Below are 12,745 nucleotides of genomic sequence, written 5' to 3' on the forward strand. Positions count from 1 at the left end.
CTTTCTATTAATTAATAACAAACTTGAGATTGCACAATCTACGTTAATTTTTTATTATTATAAATAATGGTATAATTTGATGGGTTTACTTAGTGATTAAATATTTTACACTCACACTTTATGTAGATGATATATCATAAACAAATTTATATTTAATCATGTTGTGTGTGAAAATTGCAACATTATGAACTTTTATGATTGCTTAGTTATTTTATTAATTAAATGATTATGTGATTAGTTGTTATAAAATTTAAAGGATTAAGAAATTCTTATGAGTTTAGTTGTTCATAAATTATTTTGAGTTGAGGTCAAAGTTAACCAAATTTAAGATAAGACATATAAGTTTTTTTTTTAGAAAATTTTAAATTTCATAAGTTCATTTAAAAAAAACTTAGAGATTTTCTTAAAAGAGAAGTTAGAAATTAAGAGAAGCTTTAGAGTCAAAGAGAATCATTTCTTCTTTTGACTGTGCAATAGTAATCAAACTCTTCACCATAACTAAGTTCTGTTGAAAGATTAAAGGATTCAAAGCTTGGAGAACTAAGAATCAGAGTATAGGAGTTGATATGCAGAGTACCTCGGATGACCATATTCTCTCTCTTCTACATTTTTTATAATAGATTTCAGGTAAGAAAAGCTTGTATAAGTGTTTGATTATTATTGTGTTATATAAATTGAGTGTAGCTCAAATTCATTTTTTATGGTTGTGTTGTGATTTGATAAGGAAAATATCTTGTTTTTTTAGTTTTCAGAAATTTGGGAGAAGAATTGATAATTATGAATTTTTATGAGTTGCATGTGGGGATTGTTGCTTCATTTGAGTTACTTGTGGTGTATACTTGTGACTTTTTGTGTCGCATATTGGTTTGAGGTTGATTTTCAACTATTTAGAACCAATTCACAATTTTGTCAAGTGCAAAATTCATCATCGTGCCAAGCGCACATCTTCATGGCACCAAACATGGTGTAGGTTAGGAGTTTTTTGCCTTACTAACATTGAGTGCAAGAATGGTAATGTTGAGCATGAGTTAGTTAAAATTTATTTGACTTAGTCACGTCGGATGTGTAATGAGAAACGTTGAACTTGATTGCTCGAGGAGCCCTCTAACTTGGTGATGTCGGACATGATTAAGTCAGTGGCTCATTACCTGAATGACATAGCACGTGTTTTGTCGCGTTGGTTGTGGGTCAGACAAAGGATCTCTTTTTGAATAACACTAGGCATAGAAGTAACTAGTATTGGGTAATTATCATTTTTCAAGGGACTTGTGTAATACACAACAATATATACAAATTATAACTAATTTAGATAAAAGAATATTTTCATTAATTAATGTTGGTTTGTAGTAGAAATAAAAACTATGCCAGAGAAAGGTGAGGTTCTTTTTGGTATTTTATCAAATAGTTAGAAGACGATGTTGAGATTAAAAAATGATATGGTATATTAATGTTGGGATTACACTTCACCGAATCTCACTTTCATGCATTTTATCACTCAAGTCCTCTTTCACATTTAATATTAATGTCAACTCACTAGTTTATTCAAACCCTAATTCCTTATAAAAAGAGCCAAAATTTCTTTATTGAGCATCAATCCCTCAAATACTGAATAAACAAACTTGCATTAATAAAAAAAAAGGTTTAAAACAACTAATGAATCAAGTTCTATTCTTAGATACAAGTTCCATTAGGTATTGTTCCAATTCTAGATTATAAAAGATATTTTCCAATACTTGATGAATCAAATATCAAGATATGGTTGATCACTCCATAACAAACATTAAGAGTAGAAACAAAATACTAACATTGAAACAAAAAGACACACACACACACATATATATATAGTACAAATTACATGAGAGTTCAGTTGATTACTTATAACCCCAACAAGATTGGACTTAACTCCTCGTTGTCACGAAGGGCACAAAAAAAGAAAATAAGATTGATGGTGGAAGATTTAGAGCCAAGGAGATGATTGAAGGTCTTGCAAAAATTCCTAGATGCATCCAAAAGAGTCCCAAACCCATCCCAAATCAAAAAAATGTCAAAGAATGCTTCCATTCCCTAAAGAGGGGGAAAATGAGCCAAAAGTGTCATGTCATAAAAATGGCGCTTGACACAAGCTGACCCACATCGGACACGGACACATAAAATGCAAAAGAGGACTCTCTACCAAGATGGCGCTAGGTGCGAGTTGAGTAGTGCTCGACGTTGTGTCAAGAAGAGTCTTTGTCAAGCTGGCATCGGGTGTGGGTAGAGTGACGCTCGACATTGGAAAGCTTGATGCTCTCTGCCATAATGTTGTTGGGTATGATAGGGTGGTACTCAACACGAGTGATCTTAAAGGAAAATCTTTAAAGCTTATCTCTTGACTTTCATGTATCCTTTCTTGTTTAGCTTGCTCCAAATTTACTTTTTGATTAAATGTTAGACAAAAAATAGAGATTAGTGGTATAATTAGATGATGGTAACCAATATTCAATTAATCAGGAAAAATCATCAAAAGGGGGACTAAGCTAAAAAAAGTTGATTTTGTTAATGTAAAATGACCAATAATTATAAGTAAAATTAACACTATCATTGACTTATGACTAAAGTAGAGATGTTGTTTTAAGAGATGAATATCACATTGTGAGGATATGGGTTGTATTACTCTAAGAGTCCATTTGTTGAAAATTCCTTCTTGAGTATAATTGTCTCTAAAAGTGAGGTGTTAAATCTCCTCTAAGTCCTTAGTTGATGTCGTATAGGGGCAATGTCAAGTCATACTGGTTTAGAAGTAACCAATCAAGTAACGTACAAGGTCAAAGGCCAAAATCTCTAGCTAAGTACTAGAAATACGTGTAGTATTTAGAGGATAGTTGGTGAACTAATTTCATATAAACTTAGTTATGCATGTTAAGGTCGTGATAGATTCATGCCTGAATTGATCTATTCCTGATAAAGATACTTGACTTTCCTAGTTTAGGTGGCAAAATCTGAGAAACCATGTTGTGTTGTAAATTGATATCTAAAATTGTTGTTGATCTACCAAGCTCAAAAAGATCGTGTTGTTAAGTTGGTTTGATAGGGTTAAGCTACTTAAACTGCTTACTTTGTTGTAAGAAACCTCTTAGTTGAAATGTGTGATGACGTGTTATATAGTTGTTTTGCTAAGTTGTGTTAAGTTGTATGATATTGTGTTGTTTCAATATTGTTCTGATGTTTAATAGTTGCTAAGTTGACATGATAATAATTAAGTTGTTTAGTATTGATGTAAGTTGAGTTGATGATGTGTTGGTTATACTATTATATTGGACCTTGAGTTGATATTTTGTAGAGTTGATTGAGTTGTTTTTATAGTTAGTTTATTACTTTTATATTATGTTGTTTTCTTGATCTTAATTCTTAAGCTTATCTTTATCTTTTTCTTGTTGTGGGACTACGATGATCATATTATTATAGGAGTAGGACAAAATTAAGTTGAAGGACAAACTAGATTTTTAAGGGCCATGCTTGATATGGCAATGGCTATTTTAAGACAATTGTGCATAGTAATTATTTGTCCGACAACTTAAAATTTATATTATAGTTAGATAGATGTATGTATGCTTACACACATATGCGCGTGCACACACACACACACACACACATATATATATAGGGACGGAGCCAGGATTTCAATACTGGGGGGCCGAGAATAAATAATATATAATTTATAATAAATGAAAATTAAAGTATCGAAAGCATATAAAAAAAATATAAAAAAAAATTAAAATTGTTGGGGGGGCCGTGGCACCCGTAGGTCCCCCCTTGGCTCCGTCCTTGTATATATATATATATATATATATGTGTGTGTGTATACAGGATTTGATTGGGATTCCATCGAGAGATTTATATTTATGTTTTCAATTATTATTTCTTTACATAAGTATATTGTTATATAGATATCCAAAAATTATTTATATGATAATCTTAAATAATTAAACTTATATTTTTTGTTACTTAATATTAAATTATAAAATATAATGACTTATGATATTATTATATAAAAATAATAATTAAGTCAACAAAGTAATTTCATTGAGTGAGATGAATCCCTATTTCAATATGCTAATAGTAAAAATAAAAGTAGTAGTCATGTATTTTGAAAAAAAGAAAGTCAACGGAAGTTAAGTTATCAATTAATGCTCATTTATTGCCTATTGTAATTTTACAGTTGTTATCACAATTAGCTATGATGAAATTATTTTATTAAAAAAATAGTGTTTTCATTAATTACAATCATTTTATTTTGGCAGAAAAATTAATTATAATCACATAACAATAAATATTTGTAATTTTTTTTTATTCTTTTAATTTTTCTTCTATGATTAGTAAAAAATATTTTTTTAAAAGAAAATAATGTAGATATGTAAAAAAATAAGAGAAAATAATGTAGATATCATACTTTTAATTTTAAATATGTTGCTAAACATGATTATTTATAATAAATTCCATAAATGAATTCAATAAGATATTATTAAAACTATTTGTTCTTTATGTATTATGGGCCATTGATTTGTTTAGAATTAAAAAACGTGATTTTTAAACGAGTGATTAATTTTTTTTAAAGAAAATTTTTATTTAAGTAAAAGCTGATTTGTGTTCGGTTAGAATTATAAAAACATTTTTTAATTTCTCTTTTCTCTAGTAGCATTTTTTTATATTTGAAAAGTTTACTGCTAAAAAAATTAATTTTTGATTTTTCCCTTTTAATTATTAAAAAAAGGTTTACCCAAACATCTTAAAAATTTTAATTAGTATTTTTTTTCTTAAAAATGTGTTTTTTTAGAATTTGTTTTTGAACAAATTGGTTCTATATATCTTAATGGTGTGTTTGGACGAAGAATTTTACAAATTCAAGGAATTTTAAATTCTTGGTATTTGAATTACTTTGATTTCAATTTCTATCATTTTTAAAATATTTTGTTTGGACAAGTCAATTCAAATTTATCAAATTTTAAATTATTAGGTTGGATATGATAATTTGATACTACCATGGTAAAATTGAATTTAAAAATATGTTTATATGTTGAGAATTTTTAAATTAAATTTTATAAAAATAAATATTAACAAATTTTTAAATATTTAATCATTTTAAAAAATTAATATTATATAATATTTAATAATCTTAAAGATATTTTTGAATATTTAATGATTAAAAACATGAAGAGATAAGAGATAAGATAAAATATATAAGTGAAATAAGAAAAAAAAAATATGAGGAATTTCAAATTCTTACTTTTTTAGGAGAATTTAAAATTCTACTATTTCAAGGAATTTCACAAATACTTGAATTTCAAATTCCTTATAAATTCTCCACCCAAATAAGGTATTTCACCTCAAAGAATTTAAAATTCTTCAAATAAATGAATTACTCCATTTAAATTCCCCATCCAAACACACTATAAAGGTAATGGCTATGTGATATTTTAAAATATTATTATTATAATAATTTTGATATAATCAAAACTCATGTTTTTATAAATGTACGATAGATGTTGAGTCCATTAATTAGAGGTATGAATGGAAGAATAATATAATATTTACATAAAACACGAGGACAGATATATCAAACAGTAAATTAAATTGTTGTATAATATCCAGCAAGGCAGATATATCATATATGGGCATGTGAATATATGTATAATAACTATAACGAATAAAAAACAGGTGAAAGTTAGAGAAGAAATACTAAATAAATAAAATGCACATCTGATGATGATGGAACATGAAAATAAAACTTTATATGAAGATCGCCCTCAGACAAAAAATATCCATGAACAAAGCTATGCTTTTGTCGGTGCCAAAATCCAAAAATAACTGTTTTTTTTTAATCTTAGGAATCAAATGACATATTCAAAACCGTGATAATAATAATAATAATAATAATAATAATAATAATAATAATAATAATAATAATAATAATAATAATAATAATAATAAATTAATGGTAAAATATAGAAAGTAATTAGAGCTTAATAGATTTTTAATCATCATAAATATCACTAATTTTGGTTTATTTTTTTTAAAACTGTTTTTTTTTTTACTTTTATAATTTTTAAAAGTAAAAATATGTTTATCTACCATATACTAATGATGTGATAGGCTTATAAACATATTACAGTGATATTGTTTTATTAAAAACTAAATTTATAAAAGCTAACAAGTTTTTATTTCTGAAAATTTATAAGACGTGATTTGAAAGTAATTTTTCATCGGTAAAAATTACAATTGAAAATAATAAGCTTTAAACTTATAATTTTTTGCATGCTATTCCAATGCGACAATTTCCATTTGCAATTGAAGACAATAAAGTTTATAGTATTTTTGGATGAAAAATTTTATAAATTCAAGAAATTTTAAATTTTTAGTGTTTGAATTATTTTAATTTTAAGTTTTTATTATTTTTAAAATATTTTGTTTAGTAAGTCAATTCAAATTTCTTAAATTTTAAATTATTAGGTTGAATATGATAATTTGATTCCACCACAGTAAAATTGATTTTAAAAATATATTTATATATTGAGACTTTTAAATTAAATTTTGTAAAAATAAATATTAATCCATTTTTAAGTATTTAATAATTTTAAAAATTAATATTAAATAATATTTAATAATTTTAAAAATATTTTTGAATATTTAATAATTAAAAGAATGAAGATATAAGTTACAATATATAGGTGAAATAAGAAAAATAAATATGAGGAATTTTAAATTCTTATTTTTTTGAGAAAATATGAAATTTTACTATTTTAAAGAATTTCACAAATACTTAGATTTTAAATTCTTTGTAAATTTTTCATCTAAACAAAACATTTCACCTCAAAGAATTTGAAATTCTTCAAATAAATAAATTATCCTATATAAATTCTCATTCAAACACACCATTCAACTTATAATTTTCTGCATGCTATTGCAATCCGACAATCTCCATCACTATGAAAAGAGTCTTATAAAAATGACAAACAAATCTATATATAAAAAAATAAAAAATGGTGCCTTCTAGATACGGATCAAAGAGTAATTTTATTAATTTTAACTAATTTTTTTCTATATTTTCTATCATTTAAACTTTATAGTATTAAGAATAAAAAAGGTAATTAAAAATAAAATATTAATTAAATAATAAATACTTTAAAAATAGTATAATTAAATAAGGTAAGATGAATCAAGATTTGTTTATATTTTAGTTCATCATTCATCAATTTTTTCTGTACTTATATTTAAGTTTAGCACAACACCAAAGAGTCAAGAAGGACGGAGAAATGTGTGGATCATAACGCGAAAGAAGTGAAGAATTGCATAAAAAATGTGAGTCCCACTCAAAAAAATTTCATAATGATTTGCAAATATCCAGTGTTACAAATGCAACATAATCGATTTTTGTTGTAAGACACATGTCTTATTTAAATATAAGATATAAATGTTTTTCAGAGTCTTTCTATTATAAATAAAAAAATATTTTTTAGTAGAAGAACTGTCAAAAATATTTTCAAATTTGTATTCAAATAAACTCATAATCAATATTTTTTTTATATAAAATAATATTTAAAACAAAAAATTAATACAATAAGAATTAAAATAAAATATTAATATTATTAATAATAAAAATGATTTTTTATTTATTATTTTTATATTAAATAATCTTTTTAATCTTTCTTTCACTTCTCTTTTACAAACAATCTCAATTTCTACTCTTTTTTTTTTTTTTACTTTCTTTCTTTTTTCTTTTCTTTATTTTTTTTTCTATTTCTTTCCTTTCTACCAAACAAAACATTAGAGTAAGTAATTTATTTGTAATATTTTAACTAATGAATGTGTTGTATAATTTAGTAATTGAGGAATATAAACAACACTTTTTCTAACACTTTTTATTATTAATTAAAATTTATTAAAAATTGTTTTTATGGGTATGACACAAGACTATTGAATTTTGCAATTTTCAAAAAAACTTCAATTAAATTATAAAAAATAATATTAAAAGGAGAGCGAGAGAATGTTTTCATCACTGCGAGAAATGATGTAAACAAATTCTCTTATACACTATTTTAAACACAATTCATTGGTTGAAATTTATTAAAATTTACAAAATTTTGTAGTTTCATATAGGGGTGAGCATTAAATCGACACCCGAACCGAACCCGAAAAACCCGAAAAAAAATATTGCTTTTGGGTGGGTTCGGGCGGGTTTTATGGGTAAATCGGGTTAAAATTTTGATTTTATACGGGTTATATTGGGCGGGTTCGGTTTTGAATTTTTAAACCCGCTAAAAACTGAACCCAACCGAAAATGAGATAAGTTTAAATTTTTATTACTTTTGTATAACTAAACAACAATGGTCCAAATTTAAAAGTCTTTATTTGAAGTATAATATAGCCATCAATTTGTAACTTATTTTTTTCCTTTTTCTCATAACTTAGATATTTATTTTGTTTTCTCCTTCCTCATTCAACTTCTCAACACACTAGTCCATTTTTAGAGTTATCTTTTTGCTTCTTTCTTTGTCTTTCTTTTCCATCTTCTTATCTTCATTTTGAGTACATTTTGTGTGACTGTGATTTCTTATGGTTTTGTAATCTAACTTTATATTTCTTTTCCATGTAACAACTATGAATTTTGTTATCTTTTATTTTTGCTTCTTTAGTTTGTAAATGTTTCAACTACGAATCTATTTACACCATCTATTGTCACCTTCATTCTATTTTTATACACTATTTTAAAAATATTTTTTATCGTTTTAAGCTTCATCTTCGTTAAGATAAATTGGTCTACAAAAAAATTCAAACCCGATTATACCCACCCGCTTAAATCCGAATTTGTTTCAACCCGAACCGCCTCAAATCGAAAGCTCAGTCGGTCGGATATGGGTCACATTTTTTCAAAGCCGGTTTACAACGGGTTGGACATTTTTCACCCGAACCCGACCAAACCCACCCGTTGCTCACCCCTAGTTTTCATATGTTATTTAATGTTTTTCTTCTTACTTCATAATTTTTAATAAATCTTAACGCTAAAAATAGGAGAAATATCAATACATGCACTCTCTTTAGATATATATTAGCAAAAAAAAATGCTTAATTTTTTTGTCTAAAGAGTAAAAATCCAATTTTGTTCCTAAAAGATGATAGATGTTACTAATAGGTCCATAAATGATTTTTTTTTATAATATCTAGATCACTAAATTTTAACTTTATTATTTAAGTTAGTTTTTTCATTATACTTAGTTATTAATTTTATTAATTTCATGACTAATCAATAGTTAATTGTCATGTTGACACGTATTTTCTCTTTCAATTAACATACAATAGTTAGAAGCTACGTAGATTTAGACACGTGTGGTAAAGTAAAATTTAATTTAAAAATAAGTAAAGTGACATTTAAATAGCTTATTGTTTCCCACCGTAATAGAGATGCCCATTACTATTAACCTTTTTCCCATTTCTATAAGAGGAGTTTTGTGATTTATTATACATAATAGAAACACTTATATTCGATTGATACATTTTTATTTGAGATCTTTTAACATGATCACTTATTTTGTTAAACCCCAAATTCAATAATTTAAGATTTACAATCTTAAACCTATAGCTAAAACAAATAAAGAAATTAAGAATAATTGAAACAAAAAAATTCAACTACAAAAAACTCTATAAAACCCAACAACAATCTTTTTATTTAACTAAAACACCCATAATAAAATATTTAAATATGATAAAGTGTTAATTGCTAATTGAAAGGTAGTTTTGCATTATGATCCATATTAGGTGATTAGAAGAGAGAACAACTAACTAGGAAAGAGATTATGTGTCAACCTAATACTTAACTATTGATTGTTTAGGAAACTAACAAAGATATAATCAAGTAAAACAAAATGAATAACTTGCATAACGAAATTAAAATTTAGGAACCTAAATGTCACAATAAATCTTTAGGGATATATCATTCACTTTTATTATCTTTCAAGGAACACATTAGGTTTTAACTCAATTAAAATATAAGTAAATTTCAATCAAATCAACATTATTGAATATTTTTAAACCAAAAAGACCCTTAATACAATAAATGACAGTACTATTTACTATAGGTGTAGTTAAAACAATTTTAGTAAATATATTATATATTTTATGCAGAATTATGAAAATTAAATATATCTAATTAACTTTCTTAATTAGTGTAAAATTAGTCTTTTTTATTTATGTATAGATATAGAAGGGCTAGAATAGTGTGTATTTCTTTCTATTACTTTATTTATTATAAAGAAATATTTTTAATAATAAAAAATAAATATGAAAGTAATATTATATAAATTGTTGTAATATTTTATTTCATACGTATCATAACTTAAAAAAGAAAAGTGTTAATACGAGTGTGTTTCAGTTTTAGAGGAGGTTGTAAGAAATCATGGTAGTACTGTATAGTGGTATATGAAAAATGTTGTAATTGATTGTTGGAATTGTGGGGAAGGGTGAGTTAGCAGGTAGAGTTAATGGTACAGTATTATGGTAAGGGTATTGAAGGTGGTGGGTCCCAAAGCTCTAGACATCATAGGATTTTGTTCCAAAATAGATGCAACGGAAGGTTCGAGGAAACAAAATACACGTGGTAACAACCATCTTCTGAACACTTAAATTTTTCTGTTCAAAAGTAATGCTTATAATTCACATATATTTACTCATGCTTCTCTCAGCACTCCCTCTGTCGGTTCCCTCGGAATTGGTAAGTTGGTTTTGTTAGTTGCAAATTGCAATCCCTCCATTGCTACCCTCTCTACCCCATCCAAATTAAATTAACTTACCACCACCATACTCCTACTTCCTTTCTTCCAAATTTATTGTTATTTAAGGTTCTAGTATGAAGAAATCATTAATCAAAGTAGCATATCTTAACTCAATTTCATTTAGTTGGTTGAGATGATGTTGAATTAGTCCTCCTTACAATTTCATAATCGATTTGTATTCTTCTTTCTTAATAATGTTATATCTCCTCCACTAGTCCTTTCAATTAGTAATTTATAAATGTATTTTTTTTATAAAAACACCTTCAATAATAGTTTCTACATTTAGCATGTATATGAGGATCTGCTTTAAGATGTTAGAATTATTCAATAAATTTTAACTTGAAAGCTACTTCCCCTCCAACTCTCTTTACTCCAATTCTCTCATGTCTATTCTCCTTCAGTAATGGTGGGCCATGTTGATTGCAGCTGTTTAATAGGGAAACATGTTCAGTGAGAGACAACAGGGTACAAATAAATATATATATTTTTTTAATATGGAGGAGCAGAAAACTCCTAGACACAACTTCTATAAAAGCTTTTTTTTAATAAGTAATTATGATAAATAAATTATTATAATTTAACCAACAGTCTCAAATTTGAATATTGATATTTACAACATCTTATTGATAGATGTGAATTGTAAAATGAAGAAAAACATAATTAAAATGAATCTCGTGGATGTAATTAGAATTAGTTTTTGGCCATGTGCACCCAATGGCTGATTATATTGACAATGATAGCCTTCACAACAAGTAACTTTCAACCTATTATTTCCGCTGAATTCTTTTGTAATGTGCAAAGCACTTGTACAATTTGATGATCTGTTTGCGCTGTTTATGTTGCCCACAAGTCAAATTGGCCACTCATTTGTTTGAAACCGACCAAATAACCACTGCATAGTGGAAAATTATGAACCATTACTTGAGAGAAAGGTCTTACTATTATATATTTTAGCACGTTTGAGGGCTAAAATCTTGCGCCGATTTCTCTATTTTTTTCCCCTCCTAGTGTTCCTTTTCCCATGAGCATGCGAGTGAAATCTTGCAATTTCTTTTGCAGAATTATTTGGTCAAAGGTACTCGTAGCCAATGAAAATGGTCTGAGTGTATCACCTTTATTCCGTTTTATCATTTTTTTTTGTGGGTCCTTGAGTTAGCATCTATTCTGCGATCCTTGATCAATGCAATTTTATCTTGAGTGAATGCTTTGCACAGCCATGTGAGAGAATAAGCAAACATAAAGAAAGACAAAGGATTGGCTACGTGGTAGTGGAATGCGTCGTTCATGATCATCCTTATGATTGTAGCTTATTAAGTTTTATTTATTTATTTTTTTATCAGAAAACAAAACTTTTCAAGTCTTACTTGCATGTGTTGCTACTTTACTGTCTTCATAATACTACTTTTCAATTTTGGTGATGATTGAATTGTCTTTGTGGAGATTAAAAAGAAAAAAGAACTCTTCTATGTACTTAATTACTATACTTTAAAATGCTATGGAGATTATTTGAGAGGCTTCCCTGTTCCTTCATTCATCTCAAGCTGTATTATAGCACGCAAGAAAATCCAAATATTGGATCTCGTCTTTTAAAAAAATGCCACTGATTTTCACCATAGTGTTGAATTCCAGTCTCATTCTCAAGCAAAATGTATAATTTACAACCTTTAACTTTACAGGTTATGATTTAATCATTAAACTTTAAAACAAGCAAAGAAAAATATCATACTTTATATATAATCACTTGAGTTTGACTAAGATTAGAGATGGTAACATACTAGACTAAGTTATGCTACTTTATAATCAGCCAGAGTCTATTATACCTGCTCAATATAGTTTTTTCTTAAGGTCTAATATGACCTTTTCAAAACTTTTTGGCATGACTTGAAAATATATTTAAATGCTTATTTTATAATAATACTTTTCTAATACCCAAACGAAATCAT

Source organism: Cajanus cajan, chromosome 6 (assembly GCF_000230855.2).
Source record: "Cajanus cajan strain Asha chromosome 6, NIPB_CcT2T_4, whole genome shotgun sequence".
NCBI lineage: Eukaryota > Viridiplantae > Streptophyta > Magnoliopsida > Fabales > Fabaceae > Cajanus > Cajanus cajan.